Raw genomic sequence first — 22434 nt, 5'->3', positions numbered from 1 at the left:
TTTAAGAATTGCCCTGATACTTGATCAGGGACCTTGGTGTTGTCCCACAAAATGCCACACTCAGACTTTCCCACAAGGTACGTTCGGTCAGTGATGCCTCCCAAAACAGGTAGCCAGCTCAGATAATCTCCACCCCAACAGCAAGTGAAGGCTGTTGTGTCACTGTTACTGATTTGACATGGAGGTCAAGGAGAAAACAGTCCCCCTACCCTAACTCTTGTCTCCAGAGTCAACAGACTGGAATACAGTGTGAGAGAAAATTCATTAACTATATGAAGCAAAATAATGCCTTTATAGTGAATGACCTTTGTGGGTTTATCCAACATATCTTTGGAAAAGGACTCCCTTTAGGAATGGTCATGAATAGCATTGATAAACTAACATTATCCTTTAAAATAAAGAACAAATAAAACCCTACCAACATTAGAAAACAGACCAAGTTTGCAACTGTTTACTGCCTTGTCATGATGAAGAATTATTACAGATGAACAGCAATTAAAACAATGGGTGAGATACACAAGAGTTGGGGTACCAACATGTTTGGTGTTTGGAGTTATCACATCAGTTCTAGAAAGCCCTTAGACCCCACTTTGAATCTCATTTGAAAGCAGAAACTGAGAAACTGTATCATAAGGTTCAGTGACTCTTGGATCCATTTAAAATTAATGTGTCAGAGAAGCCCACACAATATACCCCCCCCCAGCAGAAAAGACTGATGTTGGATAGACTGAGCTGTCTGTAGAACTGCCTTGTTTTAAAATATCTTATTTCTTTATAATAATATTGTATCGATTACTTTTATATATTGTTATATTATTGAAAACCTTTTGACCAATCTGAATATTGTGGGGAATATGTAAGTTTGTTCTGAATACAAAATGATTAAACAAGAAAACTGTTCACTTGTGAATTCATGTTGTAACTATAGCTCAGCAGGTGAGGGGTAAACTCTAACAATTTTTTTTTGCTTAACAAACTGTGCTCTCTGAAGAGAGGAGTAAGAATTTTTATCTCGTATCTTGGACGTTCCAGGCTCCAGTTCTTGTCTGGACCTTAAGGGGATGAGCTATCTTTGTGGATAAGGCTGTCAATTCCAGATGGAAATATTCCTGGAGGTATTGGGAGGTATTTCTGTCTCCAAGCACCCCTGTTCCCCTGCTCGTGTCATGAGTTACTTAATGTGCCTATTCTTATGGCTCATAGTGCCCTGTCAATCAGACAATGACCAGGCTGTATATTATCTGACTAATCTTTGACACTCAGCAATTTTGGGGTTTGCCATGAAAGTCTTCAAAAGAACATTTTTTTATATAGCCCCTCTGATTTTCTCACCACGATTGTTCACTGCAGTATCCAAGGTAAGTAATTCCTAAAAGCTCTGGCAGGATGGTACCAAGGTAGGGTTTTGCTGTTGGGGTTGGGAACTACTTGTCTGTCATAGTTTTTTAAATTTCTGATTGTTCTCTTTTGTGACCATTCAAATCAATGAATACAAAGTTATTCCATTCTCTCAAGCCCAGCATGAAGGGAAAATAATGACTTAAAGGAATGTGACAATACATATCGCGAGTAAAATAATAACTCCATTGTGTGGGAGTTTTCAACTGGGTAAATAAAAATTCTTTAGTGTGGGAATGCAGAAGCAAAGGAAGTAATAACATTAGTGCTGAGCCATTAAGGACCGGAATCAGAAAATATTTTTTCACACAATATTTAAAAGATTGCAGAATATGGAACTAGTGAGTAAACATGAAAGAGATTCATGATCTAATGAGTAACATGGGAACAGGAATATGCTGCTTTTAAGCCCTGATCTCTGTTCCACCATTTAGATTTGTAGGTGATTTGAATCTTCATTCCAGCTACCAGCCTTGGTTTCTAAGCCTTAATGTACTTCCCTAACAAGAAGCTATGTCCTTTTGGAAATTTAAGGGGAGAGGACACCAAATTCCCACCACCCTGAATGGCTTCCCTCCAATTTAAGTTAGTACTTTTTTTTTTCTGGACTCTCCCTCTGAGGAAATAATTCAATTTTATGTACCTTACCTTTTATTCATCTTAACTGACCAGTTTCACTTTTATAGCATCTTTAAGCTACTAAAATCCCCCAAGGAGAGTTTCAAACTCAATTTAATTTTGTACCAGGGTGGCACGGTGGCTCAGGTTCGATTCTCAGCATTGGGTGACTGTGCAAACTCCACGCAGACATTCTCCCCGTGTCTGTGTGGGTTTCCTCCGGGTGCTCTGGTTTCCTCCCACCGTCCAAAGATGTGCAGGTCAGGTGAATTGGCCATGCAAAATTGCCCGTAGTGTTAGGTGCATTAGTCCGAGGGAAATGGGTCTGGGTGGGTTACTCTTTGGAGGGTCGGTGTAGACTTGTTGGGCCGAAGGGCCTGTTTCTGCACTCTAGGGAATCTAATCTTAAGGAGATAGTGATCAAAGAGTTCGACTTTCAGGAGCTTCTTTAAAGGTGATTTGAAGTGGAAAGAATTTGGGAGGGGTTTGCAGTGCTTCGGAGCCGGCCAGCTGAAGGAAGGCATGCCTACTTTTCAAGGAACAATCAAACTCCTAGGTGCACGGGAGGGCAGAATGGGAGCACTGAGATTAAATGAAGGTTTGAGGGTGGGGGAAGCAATGCGAGTTAGAGAGGAGGAAGTCATGGAGAGATTTGATGGCGCAGATCCACCAAAACATTTTTCACGCAGAGGTTGGTGTGTCTATGGAGTGAGCTGCCAGAGGAAGTGGTGGAGACTGGTACAATTACAACATCTAAAAGGCATCTGGACAGGTATATGAATAGGAAGGATTTACGGGGATATGGACTAAGTGCTGGCAAATAGGATTAGATTAATTCGGGATATCTGGTAAGCATGGACGAGTTGGGACTGAAAGGTCTTTTTCAATGCCGTATAGTGCTCTGACTCTATCATTGTAGAGTTTAATTCCTTGTAGCCAGGTAACTGAGTCTAGGTGAGGAGCTCTTACTGTCATCTATCAGTGACCACCAAACACAAATGATGGGCGGCACGGTGGTACAGTGGTTAGCACTGCTGCCTCGCAGCGCCAGAGACACTGAGTCTAGGTGAGGAGCTCTTACTGTCATCTATCAGTGACCACCAAACACAAATGACCTTGTTTTCCTGGACAAAAAGGGGATCTTTCTCACTTCACATGGCCTTTTAGCCTCTGGGAGAGGGATCAACCAGAAAGGTGACTAGCTCTGCAGCTGTTCGTTGACTCCATTACCACTTCCTAACTCCATTACCACTTTCTAACTCCATTACCACTTTCTAACTCCATTACCACTTCCTAACTCCTGAGACCACCACTGGTAGCTCCAACCTGTGCCATGCGTAGCCCTGGCTCCTCGATGTGAACTCTTACCAGTCTGCAACTCTGCTCCGGCTCTTGACCATATTAGGATTTTGTGACTCTGATGTTACTAGGTATGTCACTTCCCTTCCTGGTGTTCTCGTCACCACCAGAGGATTCCAGCTGCCCTATTTTTAATGAAGTTGGTGGTTAACTGCATTCTCGAATCGCCGAAGGTGCATGTACTGTAGGTAGACCCACAATGCACTTGGAGGGAATTTCAGAATTTTGACCCAGCAACAGTGAAGGAATGATGATATATTCCCAAGTCAGGTCGGTGAGTGGCTTAGAGGGGACCTTGCAAATGGCGGTGTTCTCGTATCTATTGCCCATGTCTTTCTCCGTTTGTACTAGTTTAGAAGGTGCTGTGAGAGGAACCACAGTGAGTTGCTGCAGATAGTACACAGTGCTGCTCCTGGACATTGGTGGTGGAGGGAGTTGCTGTAACCGGGCTTGATTTGCCCTATTCATGAGTTCCACACTTCAACTCTTGCGCTGTTCCTTATCTCAGCCTCCGACTCTATCAACCTCTTGTTGCCAAACAAAACTGGTTTCTACAGGAAGAGGAGCTCCCATAGAGCTCCCAGCTGCTCAATGCTGTCTCTGCCCTATCACTGCCTCTTGCTGGATGGAGGCCCCATGACAATAGAAACAGTAAATCTGTCAGTCACAGAAAGTGAGGACTCTCCATCTATGACTCTTGAATTTGATAAATCTAAATAATCTAAATTTTCTCATCCTGCCAGTTGGGTGACCCATTGGCTGTGATTAATGTAATCACACACTCCAAAGTGAATAATTAAAGTGAATTGAGACCAAAGCAATTGGAATCAAGATAATACCTTTTAAATGACATCCTGATGACATTCATTGGAGCTCACAGATAATGGAGGGATGATTTAATGCACAATAAGTTATAAATATAGTAATTAAATGGATTATATTTACGTATTTTTAAATGGCAAGTTGTCACACCCAAAGTCACCTTTTCTCTTGTGCTTTGCCAGTGTTGCAGGAATGTTGGGAGGAGTTACTTGTTGCAACTCTAACTTGCTGATATTATCTCAGTCCCAATCTTCTGATGCACTAGCCTTGAGAGTTACTCTAGTCAGGGAATTAATCCCTTTCTGTGAATGCTGATAGGGTTATGAACAGAGGATCTCCCAGCAGAGACCATCAGCCCATTTATATCTGTGCTAGTGTTCAGAAGGAGACCTTCTCCATTGCCTCCTTGTTAAATATTTATTCAATCTCCTCTGGAAGCTGCTACAAACTGAATCTGTTTCCACTGTACTTTTATGCAGTATGCTCCAGATTATATCAAAGTATTGGATTTCAAAAAAATTCTCCTTATCTTTCTGCTGGATCTTTGACAAATGGTCATTTGGTCCTCTGGTTTTCAATCCTCCCACTTGTGGGAAGAGTTTTGCCCCATCCAATCTCTCAGGTTGTATGGTTTCTCTCTTCAATGCTAAATGTTTGTCTTCCATTTCACAGCACCTGCCATCAGCACATCTTTAAGGGAAGTCAGTTTGTAAAGGTCACAGCTAATGTAGACAAGCAGGCCAGCAGCTGCCAGGTTTGAGTCTGTTCTGCTGTGATGGTCTCATTGCAGAATCAGGCTGGTTATAGAACAATACAGCACAGTACAGGCCCTTCGGCCCTCGATGTTGTGCCGACCTGCGAAGCCAATTTAAACACACTCATTTCACAGACGTGAGTGATACAGCAGTTAACACTGCTGCCTCACTCCTCGGGACCCAGGTTTGATGCCAGCCTTGGGTGTCTGTCTGTCTGTTATTTGCACATTCTCCCCATGTCTGAGTGGGTTTCTTTCAGGTGCTCCAGTTTCCTCCCACAGTGCAAAGATGTTCAGGCTAGATGGATTGTCTGTGCTAAACACCACCCATCCCCATAATGTCCAGGGGTGTGTAGGTTAGGATGGGTTTTCACCATGTAAGGTTACAGAGATAGGTTGGGTGGGATCTTTGGAGTATTGGTGTGGACTCAATGGGCCGAATGGCCTCTTTCCACACTGTAGCGATTCTATGACTTTGGTGATGAGTAAAATGTTTACTACTTGGGAAATTTTTTTCAATTTTAAACCAGCCCAGAAGTAAAAATGAATAAAATAATAAAACCACTGAAAATACTATGGTGGAGAGAACATTGTGTTTTAAGTTGAATAGACTTCTTCAGAACTATTTTGAATTAAATTTTTGGTAGGACACAGGGACGCCTTCCTTTTAATAGTGGCACAGAGTTTTAAATTACCAACTGCGATGGTAATTATTTCTGAGTTTCGTGTTTTCTCTGAGAGACAGCAATCAGCAGTGGACCCTCCCTTTGTGCATTGGAGTGTTAGCTATCATTGTGTTCTTCAGTCTTTTGAAAAGGGCTAGGACTCACAGCTGAGCGATGGCCTGTTCCTATTTAAACTTGTGCAGGAAGTCTTTCTGTTCTTACAGAGTCATACAGCATGGGAACAGACCTTTCAGGCCGACCAATATCCCAAACTAAACTAGTCCCACCTGCCTGCTCCTGGCCCATATCCCTCCAAACATTTCTTATTCATGTACTTAAATGTTGTAACTGTACCCGCATCCACCTCTTTCTCTGGAAGTTCATTCCATACTCAAACCATTCTGTGTATTTTAAGAAAAGTTGCCCCAGACGTCATCTTTAAATCTTTCTCCTCTCACCTTAAAAGTGTACCCTCTAGGCTAAAGACACCTACCATTAACCCTGTCTATACCCCTCATGATTTTATAACCCTCTATGAGGTCACCCCTCAACGTCTTATACTCCAGTGAAAAACGTCCCAGCCTATCTGGCTTCTCCTTATAACGCAAACCTTCCATTCCCAGCAATATCCTGGTAAATCTTTTCTGAACCCTCTCCAGTTTAACCTTCCTCTAATAGGGTGACCAAAACTGGACACAGTACACCAGAAGAGGCCTTACCACTGTTTAGTACAACCTCAATATGACATCTCAACTCCTAAATCTTCTGAGCAATGAAGGCAAGCGCGTTAAATGCTTTCTCAACCACCCTGTCTGTATGTTCTGACCAGCAATTCTCCTTCACAAATAATACCAAAAGCAATAATCCCACCTGTTTGTGCAATGGTTTTAGTCAGTAATTGCTGTATCAGATCTGCCAACTGTGGGTGTTCCATCACCCAAAGGTCTGGATTGATTCTAGAAAGAACTAGGTGAAAGAGAGTACTGTCGATGCTAGAAATTGGGGTCAAAAGTGTGGTTCTGGGAAAGCATCCAAGGCCCCAAAAGAGCCTTCCACATCCATCGAAGTTTCACCTGCACTTCCACACCTCACTTACTGTATCCGTTGCTCCCGATGCGGTCTCCTCTACATTGGGGAGACGGCGCCTACTCGCAGACCGCTTCAGAGAACATCTCCGGGACACCCGCACCAACCAACCCCACCGCCCCATGGCTGAACATTTCGACTCCCCCTCTCACTCTGCCAAGGATAGGCAGGTCCTGGGCCACCTCCACTGCCACTCCCTTACCACCCGACGCCTGGAGGAAGAACGCCTCATTTTCTGCCTCGGGTCCCTTCAACCCCATGGCATCAATGTGGACTTCACCAGTTTCCTCATTTCCCCTCCCCCCACCTTACCCCAGTTCCAACCTTCCAGCTCAGCACCATCCTCATGACCTGTCCCATCTGCCAATCTTCCTTCCCACCTACCCTTTCCACCCTCCTCTCTGACCTATCACCTTAACCCCACCTCCATCCATCCAGTGCACTCTCAGCTACCTTCCCCCCCAACCCCACTGCCCTCCCATTTATCTCTCCACCCTCAAGGCTCCCAGCCTCATTCCTGATGAAGGGCTTTTGCCCGAAATGTTGATGTTCCTGCTCCTCGGATGCTGCCTGACCCTCTGTGCTTTTCCAGCACCACACTCTTGATTCTAGAAAGAGTGCAATGCTACCCCCCGACTGTAATGAGCGCTGGGCAATAAAAGAATCATGCAGAATTCTCCATCTCCTGTGAGCAAGTTTTTTAAAAAGCTAATATTACATAAAAATCTGAGGGTGCTTATTAAGTGTTCAGTGGAGATGTGCCTATGTTGATTATTCAAGGAAGAACCATGCGCCACTCCTGTTTTGCAAGCAGTTGTCACAAATTCCATTCACATTGGGCAGAAAATTCTGTCAGGGAGTGGTTCCAAAATCTTTCAAACTATTCACCACACCTTCCCATGTTTCCTCTGTGACTTTGCAATTCTCTGCATACAGAGCAGAATGTGTGCGTTCAGAAATTTCCAGCTGCCTCCACGCCCTTTCCGACTTTCAGGATTCTTCCAGCAGGCCTGTAATTTGACTTGTGACTTGATCATGGTGTTAATCCTCTCTGGCCCGACCTGAGAATGCTTGACCCAGGAAACTCCTGAACATTGCCTGTCAACAGGTACATGGCTCAGTTCTTATGGCCCCCCCTGCTGCTGCTATAACACCACCAAGGAGGATATTCTGATCTGCCTATCAGAATAGATAAATTAATTAAAAAAGTATATGATATAATTTTCCTAATATAGTAGTTATCTGCATCTTTCATTGAAGACTAAAGTTATTGCCCTTACATTATAAACTTGTACAAGGATCGAACTCAACAAGCTCCTTAATGTGTTTAAAAATGAGCGGAAAGAGAGAGATAGCAGAGTGCCCAGTCAAAGAGGCAGCTGTTAGGCTGCTATCTATTGTTAGATGCTGGAAAGCATCATACGAGTAAGGCAATAACCCAAGATCATGTCCTCAGGCAAGATGGCAAAAGGGCAGTGGGGGTGGATATGGTGGGGGAACAGCAGGGAAGGGAATGGAAAATATAAACTTGCAGGAGCAGGGAAGTTGAAATACTGACAGATAACACTGAAAGCACACAATAGCTCACCCTTGCACATCAAAAGTACAGAGAGAATCTAACCATCATTACCATTCAATGGGCATCACCATCACTGATTTCCCGCACTATCAACATTCTGTGATTTACCATTGAAGAGCAGCCCAGAGGCTAGGGATATTGCTATGAATAACTCACCTCCTGACCTCCCAGAACCTGTTCTCCATCTACAAGACAGAAGTCAGGAGTGTTATGGAATGCTCCCCATTTGCCTGGATGGGGGCAGCTCCAACTACACTCAAGAAGCTTGACACCATCCAGGACAAAGCAGCCTACTTGATATGCAACACATCTCCAAACATCCACTCCCTCTAGCACCGGCGCTCAGTAGCAGCTGTGAGTACTATCTACAAGCTGGATTGCTGTTATATTTTGTTCTGCCAGGTCAATGCCGAGAAGCAGGTTGACGGTGTCCACACTCCTCCCTTCCCTTTACCAGCTCCTTGGCGTTTACTGCAGTCTCTGGGGGAAGGTTGTGCCTTTTCCCAGGAGCAGAGTGAGGCTGGCCCTGGTATCCCTCACTATCACTGCAGGCCTTACTCACCTCACCCTGGGGAAATGTGGTAACTCTCCTTTTCAGGGATTAGTTTAACCTCACCTATACTGTCAGGGGTGCCTTTGAAAGGTTTTAGAATTGCAGTCACAGCTATAGCCTGGTCTGCAATGCTATCTGAGTGACTCCCATTCTCTGCACAGTGTGTCCCCTGATAAATTGCATTGCTCTTTTTCTTGGGGCCTCCAGCAGCTGATCCAGACAAGAGTTTGTGGATCAGTTTATAATCAGGGTCAAGGCTTGTCTGAACCCAGTCTCTCTCTATTCCTCTATTGCATTCTTATGGAGTTTATGAACTCTTCACAGAGCATTAGTGTGTGAAAGTTTTTATACGTGGCTTCTGTTTCAAGTGCCTGAACTCACTAGTCCAAAATAAACTGCTCCAGTTTTTCAGGCAGTATCCTGAGAGTTTTGATTGGATGTCTCCAGCAGTAATAGGTACTCACTTCAGGTAACCTTTCTTTTTAACTGCCGCATAATCAATGGCACTTCCCTCAGGTAAGAGAGAGCAAACCTCATGTGTTTTCTCCGAAAGCTTTCTCTGCAGCTGTAAGGAACAGTATTGGAATAGTTGCTTACACTGCAGTATGAAATGCCGGGATGAGGTAAAAGCTCTCATGTCTGCTTCATCAGTTTGGGAAATCAGGAAACAAACCAAGTCATCTCTCTCCTTAAGCTTGAATCAGTGATGTCTTTAACAGACAGTTCCTGCTCCTCAGCTTGACCAGTCTCAGTTCAAATTCCTTTTCCTGCCTTTGTTCCTGAAATATTGCCTCTCCCCCCATTCCTTGCTGTTTTCTCCCTCTTACATTTCTCTCTCTCTCTCTCTCTCTGCCTTCTCTCTTTTTCTCTCTTCTTTCTCTCCTTTCCTTTGCAGTTTTTTGAAATTCTTATTTTTGTTGTTCCAATTTTAATCTCTCTACTTCTCTCCTATCTCCTCCACCGGCCTCAATTTCCACCAGCGAAACATCAGCCACTTTTTAAAATGTTGGGTTTTATGGCTTTTGGCTGAAATCCTAATCGTAGGCACCTTGCAGAGATTTTTAACTGTTCGAGGGTGTCCTCCTGTTTTCTAATCCTTTTGAAGCAGAGTTACCAGAGGAAGTGGCAGATGTGGGTACAAGCACAACATTTAAAAGACATTTGGACAGGTACATGAGTAGAAAAGGTTTTTAGAGGGATGTGGGAGTAGTTTAGTTTTGGGAAACTTGGTCAGCATGGACGTGTTGGACTGAAGGGTCTGTTTCCATGCTGTGAGACTCTCTAAATCAATCTGGAAGGTTTTAAATCCTCAGAAGATACACGTCTGAATTCTGCCAGGAAGGTGCTGGAATCGATTGTGGACATCTTTTGGCCATATGCTCTTTATTTTAAAAAATGTCATAGTGTAATTAAAATGTCCAGGAGCACTTTGGGATTCTTCTGTTGTCATGGCTCCTGCTCCTATCTAAGGTCCACCTCCAAGAGGGTAGCCATCTTGTCCCATTGGGCCTGTGCTTGCCTGAGTGAGGGGGCAGATCAATGGCACCCTGGCCTGCTACTGCACTTAAATACCAGGTTCTCGCTTCTGGGGAGGGAGGAGGCAGGAGATGGGGAGATCCATGCACCACATTGGATGATTCTGGAGTACCATTTCTCTTTCTAGTGAAAATTAGACCAATGAGTATAAATGAAAGCGGAATCTGAAAGATAAAAAACTAAATGAAACAGTAACATTATTGCAGACACATTTTAAAAAATGGTTCTAACCATTTAGGAACTTTCAGGAGAAAAAGAGAAGGTTAGATAGCAACAGAATGGAGGAGATGGCCAGTGTTGTTACTAATACTACAACTGACAGAGAGATGGAAGTGAGGTGAGCTCTTCCAGCACTATCTACATGGTGGAGCCCTACAGCTCTGGTCCCTCATGTATCCTCCACTCTTTTTGCAAACTCTTTAGTAGCTGTGACTAATTTCCCGACGCTCAAAGGCCTAAGATTCCCTCCCTCAACCTCCAGCCATCGTACTGTTTGATGTTTGGTGTTTGATCATCATCATCATTATAGTGTGCGGTCCCTCACAGATGAGGATGACTCTCTCCCACTCTCAGGGTGAGTCTGTAGGTCAACTAGGAGAAAGTGAGGACTGCAGATGCTGGAGATCAGAGCTGAAAACTGTGTTGCTGGAAAAGCACAGCAGGTCAGGCAGCATCCAAGGAGCAGGAGAATTGACATTTCGAGCATAAGCCCTTCTTCAGGAATGAGGAAGGTGTGCCAAGCAGGCTAAGATAAAAGGTAGGAAGGAGGGACTTGGGGGAGGGGCAGATTTCTCCAGCTTCCTCATTTCCCCTCCCCCCACCTTATCTCAGTCCCAACCCTCGGACTCAGCACCGCCTTCTTGACCTGCAATCTTCTTCCCGACCTCTCCACCCCCACCCCCTCTCTGGCCTATCACCCTCACCTTAACCTCCTTCCACCTATCGCATTCCCAACGCCCCTCCCCCAAGTCCCTCCTCCCTATCTTTTATCTTAGCCTGCTTGGCACACCCTCCTCATTCCTGAAGAAGGGCTTATGCCCGAAACGTCGATTCTCCTGCTCCTTGGATGCTGTCTGACCTGCTGCGCTTTTCCAGCAACACATTTTTCATTAGTGAGTCTGTAGATGACTGCACAGACCGATGGGCTACCACAGGCTCTGTTACACTTGGGGCAGGTGGTGGTCACGGGAAGGGGGTGGATGGACATCGGTGTGGCAGCATGCTCTGTCTTCGCCTGGCTTCTATTTGTTCCCAACGGCAGTTCTCAAGGTTATGTGTCAACTGACTGCTGACAACTCACTCTGTATAATTACTGAGGCATGGAGTTGGTCACTTTGAAAAAGAAACAAAACTTTAGGCAAGCCACTAAATGCATGAGGAAGCAGATGTTTTAAAATTTTGAATCTGTTCCTGTAACACACAGAAGGTTGTATATCATGTCTGAATATCAGCATGGCATAAAAGATAACCATCACTATTTCTGCCCCTTCTGATTTAGGTTACTCCTTTAAATTTTTATTTCTTTGATCAAGCTTTTAGTCATGTTGTAATATTGCTTCCTTTGCTTTGGTTTCGATTTTTTCTCCTTGTGCATTGCTACAAAGTCCTTTGGGCTTTCTTCCTATATTAAAGGTGCCATATAAATGGACTCGGACTCATGTCACCACGGTTTTATTAGACCATTCGATCTCCCATTAGAAAGAGAAGCGACTGGTGATAATTTAACCTGAGAGCCACCACATCTCAGGCAAGGGAAGAGGTTGAGAAGGAGACTCATTTGTGGTAACCTCAGCCAGTGACGGGAATTGAACCCACGCTGTTGGCATCACATTGCTTCGTAAACCAACCCCCGTTATATAAATGTAAGTGTAATGGTTCCTTTGTTAGATTTTAAATAAAAAAGCTTCAAACAGTTTGCCAGAGTTTGTGCTATATAACATGATGCCTGCTCATAAATTCTAAGTCGTGGTTGGATCACAGGGCACTTACTCTCCAAAGTGAAGCAATAATAACTGTTGGGTTCCAGCCCTATTGAAAGCAGCAGTCTTATCTCCCTTTCGGATGCAGCAGGTTGTCCCTATTCAAACCTGTTGATTTAATGGGTTGACTGTGTCTGTCGCTACGGCAGCTAAATTTATGATGCTGACTTATCATTAAACACAGTCCCAGTACCAGGCCCCATTTCCTACTGATGAGGATGATGATACCATTGTTCATTTGATGGATCATTGCATTGGGACACAGCACTGATTATATTTACTGAAAAGGTATGCATTACAATATGATTTAGTGTTGCATCAAATAGTATTTAGCTTTCTTACTGAATGGGCTAATGACTAGGATGCAGGACGGTGTGATTGTTGTTGTCTAACGGAGATGTCGAAGGCTCGTGTTAGCAATGATAGGAGGTGGGTGAGTCAAACTCTCAGCTTCAATTCATGTCAGCCAGCTTGAAATGTGAAGCTACTCACATGGCAATAAAACATAGGCCAACTCGTTGAAAGTTAAAAGATATCCTTCACAATACTGAGAAACATTCTCCAAAATATGAGCAAACTCAAAATGTAAATTTTCACCTTTTGGATAGCAGCGTTATACATTTCCTAAAGGAGATTAAATATTGGTCATGCTCCTTCAGTGAGAGATGAAACAACAGATTGTATGCACTTCTTTATAAAATGTTTCTACTGAACATGGATGACCTCCTGAAGTCTTTGAGTGGGTGATCTATAGGCACTAGCAACTCTGTTGAATGATTAGCTTTAGAATGATGGAGTCATTGGGGCACAAAAGGAAGTCATTTGGCCCATTGAGTCCATCCTATTCATATTGTCTCTCCATTGCAATTCAGTTCAATCCATTAACTCTCCTGTCTAATCCCATTTCCCCCAGTCATAGATTCATCTAATCCCATTTCCCTAGTCTATTCCTGTACCATCTACCCAATCTAATTCCATACTCCCCATCTAATCCAATTCTCCCAGTGTAATCCCATCCACCCCATCAAATCCCATTTCCATCGTCTAATCCCATTCCTCACTCTAATCCCATTCCCCCATCTAATCTCATTCCCCCTGTCTAATCCCATTCCCCCTGTCTAATCCCATTTCCTCAATCTAATCCCATTTCTCCAGTCTAATGCCATTACAACAGTCCAATCCCATAGCCCTGCAAATTTATTTTCACCCAGTCATTATATAATTTCCTTTTCTGATCTGATCATTTCCAGTTCCACCACTTTCATAAATTGCAAAGTTCAAATTGGTATAGCCTCTGCATAAAAACTTCTTCCTCATATCACCCCTAGATATTTTGTGCAAATTCTTCAATCTATCAAATATCTGGTAGTCTCCTCAGCTAATGGGGACAACTGACCTTTATCTACTCTGTTTAAACCCACTTCACCCTCACTAAAACATTCATAAAATGCAATAAATGTGGACAGGGTGTTTAAGAGGCTACGTCATCAGGAGATGCAGGAGAAAGCTTGCCACATAGGAGGTAGATCAAGATCGACTGGAAAATTAGAAGTTGAAATCTTTCTGTGTTTCATACTCTCACTGCTGATGTTCTGAGAAAGATTTGGTGGAGATCAACTAACTCACCACAGACCTGTGTCAGGGGTGACTGTCTGTGTGGAGTTTGCACATTCTCCCCATGTCTGCATGCATTTCCTCTGGGTGTTTTTGGCTTCCTCCCACCGTCCAAAGATGTGCAGGTTAGGCAGATTGGCCATGAGAAATGCAGGGTTACAGGGATTGGGTAGAGGGGTGGGTCTAGGTGAAATGCTCATTCGAGGGGTTGGTATGGACTCAACAGGCTGAATGGCCTGATTCCATACTATAGGGATTCTCTAAACAGGATCCTTCTACATGTGGGTTGATCTCACACCAGACAGAGTTATTACCAGGTGAAGCTCAAAAGGTGGGATCAAGGGGATAGATTCAAAATCAAAAGGTGGTACAATAGGACCTGACATATTGTAAGTTACTTACAGTCCATAACTTCACTTCAAACCATCTCTTTCAAGAAATTATGTCTTCATGTAGCAAACTGGATCCCATGCTCTTAATTCTTGCATTTTCATGCATATCACTTTCTAATAGGAGGGACGTGATAGAATGGCTTCAAACTCTTTGTCTGTGCAATATTAGCTGGTGATAGGCAAGCACCCACTTAGCTAAGCCTTTAACAGAAATCTATGACACCCACCCAACCCGCCATTGCAGCATCAAACTGGCAAAGTTGCCATAGTCCTACTCTCGTATTAGAGAGACATGACTGGCAGTGAGTTTAACCTCACACAAGGAATGAGGCTTAGAGTATGGCATCCTCATGGTGACCTCAGCTTGTACAAGAATTGAACCTGTGCTGTTGGTGTTACTCTGCATTGGCTGTCCAACTAATCACACCCCCCCATCCCCCCAACTTCTGAGCCCCCTGCGATTGAACTCCTTTCTCTATCACTTCAGCAAGTGTAATCATTTACCCTGAAAAGAAAACTAGTCCCTGACACCAGCCCTCAACATGCCATTTATTAATTAACAGAATTGCTGGTTGTAGCTCAATGAGTGGCAGATTCCCTGTTCGAGTCAGATGATAGTAGGGGCTGGGAAGGATAATAATTATAGCATTGAACCTAGACTGACACTTTAGGACAGTACTTGGAGCATGCCGTCCTTTGCTGAGGAACCCCCTACCCTCGAAGGTAAAAGATCCTATGGGATTCCTACATGAGAGTATTATATACTCTCTGGTGTTTTTGGGAGCATTAGTCCCTCAACCAAGAGCATTAAAGCAGACATTCGATTCACTTGTACAAGTCTTGTCTGGTCATTAGCACATTGCTGTGTTTATCACATTGTACACTTTTGTAGCTAGTGGCGCAGTGGTAATGCATCCGTGTTAATAATGTGGGTACAAACCCCACCAATTGCAATTGAACGTAATTTAAACTCAGTGGATAAAATCCACAGTTGGATGCTACTTCTGATAATGGTGACTGTGAGATGTGAGAGAAATCTGCTGTCCTCACCCAGTCTGGTCTACATATGACCCCACACCCACAGCAACAAGATTGACTTTTATATACTTTCTGACTAGGCTGAGCAAGCCTCTCAGTTCAAGTACAATTAAGGCTGGGCAACAAATTCTGTCCTTACAAATCACTCCCTGACCCACAATAAAACAAAACAAAAGCATTCTCCTCCTCACTTCCACTCTGTTATTGACCTCTTACACAGCACCATCTTCAACTGGACATTTTCCAGTCTTCTGGACTTAATACTGAGTTCAATAATTTCAGATGTTGTCCATTTTCTCAGAGAAGGGGATGTTGGTTATGATTTTGCTTTCCCCATTTACACTTCATCTTTTATTTTGTCGTCCCATTACCTTTACTGCTTGCCTTGTACCATCATCCCTTCATCCCATAATCCCTTGCACCACCTGCTATTTCATTGCTCATATCTTTCAGCCTATCAGAGAGCTTCCTTTGGTGATTGTCCCACTTCCTTGTCTCCATACTTATTTAAAATCTCTCACATCTCTAACCTTTTCCAGTCTGATGATAGGTCGTTTACCCAAAACATGCAGTTGGTTTCTCTCTCAATTGTCTGTTGATTAGCAGATTATACGTGTTCTCACTGTGTTCTTTTCCTAGTTGAGAACAACTTTCACAAGAGAAAAAAAATGTGCTGTAAAATGCTTTGGGAAACCCTGAGTTCGGGAAATACACTAAATCAATGCAAGAATTTCTCTAACTATGGCTCCTTGACTTGAAGTAGGTAATGAACCTGAAGAAGTGTGGAAGAATAACTTTTTTAAATGCAATTATTATCTTATCGATTTATAAGAACAAATTCTCATTCACCTTAACCTCCATTCAGATTGAAAAGCTCTTCACATAACTCAATCCTTTCACTCCGGAATCAGCCGCACAGCTCTTGACCATCATGTCCCAGGGTTGGAATATTATGGGTCACAATCAACAGAACCGAATGCTACAATGTGACTGTCTCAGACCGGTGCTCCAATGATGTGACAGTACATAACCCAGGATTCATGTTTGCTTTGCTAATTGCTGCACCAAGGCAATTGGAACTGATCAGGGATAAGTCAACCACTGTTTTTAGAACCATCTTCTTCAAAATCATTTTAACGATTGGTGATATCAAATCAGTGGCTCTGATGTGAGGCTTATTACATCAGTCACTCCAGAGGGGGCCCAATGGGCTTCGCTCTGCCCCAAATCTTTCCAGCTGCAATCTGTGTCGACTTCGCAGGTTTTCCTGACAACACAAAGCTGGGTGTCACAGTCAAGCTGCCAGAGAGACGATGATCTGACTAATCAAATAAATGAACAATGCTTCCAGAGAAGGAGATATCTGGGGAATTCTGGACAAGGTGAATGAGCTGTTCATCCCCAGCCCCCTGACTGCTGCTGACAGTAACCTCTTCAGGTCAGTTGTCATGATCACTCTGTCACTGTATAGGCAAGAAATTGAATCATTTTTGCAGTTCTTTTAGGGAGTGAATTTCAAAGAGACAGCAAGCACACTCAGTGCTTGCCTCAGTCCCTCATCCCTCATTGTCAACAAAACCTCCAGTTGGAGACAGGGAGCCCGGGACTCTGAGAAACCACAAGTCAGAACCATTAGCAACCATTTGCATTAAACTAAAGCCCCAGTGGATCTGAAATGCGTTTTATTTAAATACAGAGACATGATGAGACAGTATACTGTTGCTCAGTTCTCACAGGCGAGCTCCTCAAACCAGTGTCCTCCCCGTGGTGTTACACTCAGTCCCCCATGGCACAGGGGCTGATCAGCTGGGTTTGTTTGTAAATAATCTCAGAAGCACAGGCACAATGAGCAATGCAAAAGCCATTCATTAAACAGAATGGGTGGCTTTCCAGCTGAGACGCTGATAAATTAGAGGCCAGGAGCTGAGAAGCTGTGTCTCCAGGAAGCAGACTGGAGGGAGGCTGAGAGACTGATAGCCGCTTCCCACTGGGGCTGCAAGAGGTTTAACCTACATTCTTCCTATTCGTCAGTCACACGTAAGAACTCATTCTCAAAGAAGTACTTGAAAAGTGATGAATGTCCTGAAAATTTCTCAAAGTATTATTTTTACAAAGGAAAGTGATAGTTATTGCTTCCCAACTTGGGGTTTCTGTACCTCTCAACGTTTAGGTAAGATTTTGAAATGTTGGGGCTTGATCTGGATTCCCCTGTGGGAATACTCCAGGGAAATGTAATTTCCTGTCTCTTACAAGTTCAAACTCACTGTTTTGAGGTGGTTCTGACAGCTCAGCAGTCTATAGCAGACTTCATTTAACTCATCCAATTCAGGATTCCCAGTCGATGGAAAGAGTTTTAAAAAAACAAGTAGCTGAAAGGTAGATGATCTGATGATGATACTAAATAATTTGTAGAAGTTACTGGTGCAATTCTGTTTTGTGTGTGTGAGAGAGAGAGAGAGGGAGAGTGTGCATGTGTGTGCGTGAGAGAGAGGGAGAGAGAGATGTGTGTGTGCGCATGTGAGAGAGTGAGATGATTTTTTTTCAGAGAGCTAAAGCAGCACAATGGCTCAGTGGTTAGCACTGCTGCCTAACAGCACCAGGGACGTGGGTTTGATTCCAACCTCAGGTGACTCTCCAAGTGGAGTTTACACGTTCTCCCCGTGTCTGCGTGGGTTTCCTCTGGGTGCTCCACTTTCTTCCCACAGTCCAAAGATGTGCAGCTTAGGTGGATTGGCCGTGCTCAATTATCCACAGTGATAACGGATGTGCAGGCTAGGTGGATCATTCATGAGATATGCAGGGTTACAGGGATTGGGTGGGATGCTCTTCAGAGAGTTGGGTGTGGGCTGAAAGGCCTGCTTCTGCTCTGTAGAGTGTCTATGAACGGCAAGGCTGAACTCAAACAGGATATGTTTGGAGGGTGACACTTTGCTGTACACCTACTCTTTTCCAGAAGTTCCCGCGGATAAGGAAGTAAAATTCTAACAGGACTAGACAGGGGAAAAGCAGGAAGAATGTTCCCGATGACTGGGAGTCCAGAACCAGGGGTCACAGTCGAAGGATTTAGGACTGAGATGAGGAGAAATATCTTCACCCAGAGAGTGGTGAGCCTGTGGTGTTCTCTGCAAGTGGTCGAGGCCAAAATATTGAATGTTTTCAAGAAGGAGTGAGACATAGAATGGTGGGGCAGGCTGGGAGGGTTGAATGGCCTATTCCTCTTCCGATTTTCTCTTTTTCTATGGAGAGTGGGCACCAATCCATACCCTGTTGGTTTGACAAGAGTCTCACCTTGAAGTGCGTGCAGACGAATTGACATGAAACTGAGGAAGTCTTTCTTCCAGGATACATGGTATTTTGAAAGAAAGCAAAATGGAGGGAATGTGAGACCTCCAGAAATTCAGAAATTAGAAACAGTATGGATTGGGATAAGGAATGACCAAGAGCAGCAAACCCTGGTAGGAGTAGATTATGGAAACTCCGAACATGTTGAACAAAGCATTATTCAAGAATGATGGGGAAGTCGCAACTATAATTATGGGAGACTTTGTGTTGCAGACGTTTCGTCCCCTGTCTAGGTGACATCCTCAGTGCTTGGGAGCCTCCTGTGAAGCACTTCTGTGATCTTTCCTCCGGCATTTGTAGTGGTTTGAATCTGCCGCTTCCGGTTGTCAGTTCCAGCTGTCCGCTGCAGTGGCCGGTATATTGGGTCCAGGTCGATGTGTTTGTTGATAGAATCTGTGGATGAGTGCCATACCACTAGGAATTCCCTGGCTGTTCTCTGTTGGCTTGTCCTATAATAGGGTATCGGGTCCTTCGTCCTGGTGAGTTGTTGTCTGAGAGTGGCTGTTGGTTTGTGTGCTGTTATGAGTCCTAGTGGTCGCAGTAGTCTGGCTGTCAGTTCAGAAATGGGTAACAAAACTATTATAGGACAAGCCAAACAGAGAACAGCCAGGGAATTCCTAGAGGCATGGCACTCACCCACAGATTCTATCAACAAACACATACCCAATGTACCGACCACTACAGCGGACAGCTGGAACTGACAACCGGAAGCAACAGATTCAAACCACTACAAATGCCGGAGGAAAGATCACAGAAGCGCTTCACAGGAGGCTCCCAAGCACTGAGGATGTCACCTAGACAGGGGACGAAACGTCTGCAACACAAATTCCCAGCTCGGCGAACAGAACCACAACAACGAGCACCCGAGCTACAAACCTTCTCACAAACTTTGAATTATGGGAGACTTTAATCATTATACAGACAAATCAGAATAGCAATGCAGGCATACTGTACTGGTTTGGAGCACAAGATCATGAAAAGCACTTAAAACTAATTCCAAACCTTTTGTTCTCAGAAACTGGCAGAGAACATGCTATTTTCTTGCAACAGAATGTAAATGTAATCTCACTACATTGGATTCTCTGGGGAACAGTGATGATAATATGGTAGAATTTCAAATTGAGCATGAGAGTCACACACTTAAATCCTAATCTAGTGTTTTAAACCTATTATGTGGTTCTAAAGACTGAGTGGTGTAAGGTAACTGGAAAATCAGATTAAAGGCTATGACGGCAGAAAAACAATGGTTAAGATTTTAAGAATTATGTGTGAATTATCAATGAATATAGATTCTGCTGAGAAATAAAATTGAACAGGTCACATGATTTATCAATGACTAATTAAACAGGTTAAAGCACCATTAATTCAAAATTAGAAGCTTAAAATGTTGCCAAAAAGAGCAGTAAACTCAGAATTGGGAGAATTTTCGAATCTAGCAAAGAAGAGCAAAACATTTGCTAAAATGAGACATTGGAAGGAGTGTAAGATAGCAAGAAATGCAAGAGACAAAAACAGAAATTGTTGGTGAAACTCAGCAGGTCTGGCAGCATCAATAGAAAGAAAGCAGAATTAACACCCTACTTCAGAACCAGCTGTCAGCTTTGACAGTGTTCTGCTTTCTTTCTACAGATGCTACCAGACCTGCTGAGTTTCTCCAGCAATTTCCGCTTTAGCTTCAGATTTCCAGCATCTGCTTTTAAGAAATGTCAGAGCTTCTACAAGTAGGTAAATATGCTGCTGTCTGGATTAGAGTGGTGCTGGAAAAGCACAGCAGGTAGGGCAGCATCCGAGGAGCAGGAAAATCGATGTTTCAGGCAAAAGCCCTTCATCAGGAAGGGCTTTTGCCTGAAACGCGATCTTCTTGCTCCTCGGATGCTGCCCGACCTGCTGTGCTTTTCCAGCACCACTCTAATCTAGACTCTGATTTCCAACATCTGCAGTCCTCACTTTTGCCAAATATGCTGCTGTGCAGAGGGAGCTGGGTGTCCTTGTGCATGAATCACGAAAAGTTGGTTTGCAGGTGCATCAGGTAATTAAGAAGGAAAATGGAATTTTGTCCTTCATTCCTAGATGGATGCAGTTTAAAAACAGAGAGGTTATGTTGCAGCTGTGCAGGGTGCTGGTGAGGCGCACCTGGAGTACTGTGTGCAGGTTTGGTCTCCTTACTTGAGAAAGGATGTACTGCCACTAGAGGGGGTGCAGAGGAAGTTCACAAGGTTGATTCCAGAGTTGGGAGGGTTGGCTTATAAGGAGAGATTGAGTAGATTGGGGTTATATTCATTGGAATTTAGAAGAATAAGGGGGGATCTTATATAAACATGTAAAATTATGAAGGGTTTAGGTAAGATAGAAGCAGCGAGGTTGTTTCCACTGGCGGGTGAGACTAGAATTAAGGTACATAGCCTCAAAATAAGGGGAAGCAGATTTAGGACTGAGTTGAGGAGGAACTTTTTCACTGAAAGGGCTGTGAATTTGTGGAATTCCCTGCCCTCTGAAGCAGTAGAGGCTACCTCACTGAATGTTTTTAAGGCAAAGATAGATAGAGTTTTGAACACTGACGGAATGAAAGATTATGGTGAGTGGGCAGGTAAGTGGAGCTGAGTCCACGAAAAGATTAGCCATGATCCTATTGAATGGCTAAGCAGGCTCGAGGGGCCAGATGGCCTACTCCTGCTCAAAATTCTTATGTTCTTGTGTAAACAGGAAGCCAGTGTTATGGTCAAAGGTGCAACCAGTAGGCTAGTTAAATAGGAAGCGGTGAATGTATTTTATTTTGGTTTTCAAAAGGCATTCAATAAGATACTCCATAAAAGATAAGGTGTAATGATAGGGACTGTGTTGGGAAGCTGGATGCACTCAGGATCATCCAAGATGCTGAGCACTTCATAGATAAGAGTTTTAGTGAGGTGGTCACACCTAAGGTGCAAGCAGACAAGAGCTGGGTGACCACCAGGAAAGGCAAAAGGAGTTGGGAGAGAATGCAGGAATCCTCTGTGGCCATTCCCCTCGAAAACAAGTATCCCATTTTGGATAATGTCGGGGATGAGGGGTCGGGGGGAATAACCATTCAGAGGAAAACAGCAGTAGCCAGGTCAGTGGCACTATGACTGACTGTGGGTCACAGTGGGAAAGTGTAAAGTTAAACAGGACCTTAATGATAGGAGACTTATTATTTATGGGGACAGATAGGAGATTCTGAGACCGCAAATGGGAATCCAGGGTGGGGTATTGCCTCCTGGGTGCCAGGGTCCAGGATTTCTCAGAGCAGCTGCAGAAAGTTCTAAAGGGGGAGGGTGAGCAGCTAGAAGTCATTGTGCACTTTGGCAAAAATGACATAGGTAGAAATAGGGATAAGGTCCTGCGGAGTGATTATTGAACTAGGAAAAAAGTTAATAAATTAATCAGTGGCTATTTCCAGATTATTCCCAGTGCCACATGCTAGTGAGGGTAAGAGGACGATGATATGTCAGATGAATGCACGGCTAAAGAGTTGGTGCAGGGGGCAGTGATTCATATTTTCAGATCATTGGGATCTTTTCTTGGGTAGAAGTGACCTATTCAAGAGGGATGGGTTGCACCTGAACTGGAGGGGACCAATATCTTGGCGGCCAGGTTTGCGAGTGCCACAAGGGAGGGTTTAAACTAGATTGGCAGGGGGTTGGGATCCCCAACAGCAAGGAGGTGAGCGTGAGGCTGGAA

The sequence above is a fragment of the Chiloscyllium plagiosum genome, chromosome 28, assembly GCF_004010195.1.
Source record: "Chiloscyllium plagiosum isolate BGI_BamShark_2017 chromosome 28, ASM401019v2, whole genome shotgun sequence".
Classification (NCBI taxonomy): Eukaryota; Metazoa; Chordata; class Chondrichthyes; order Orectolobiformes; family Hemiscylliidae; genus Chiloscyllium; species Chiloscyllium plagiosum.
Note: the sequence above shows the minus strand (reverse complement) of the source record.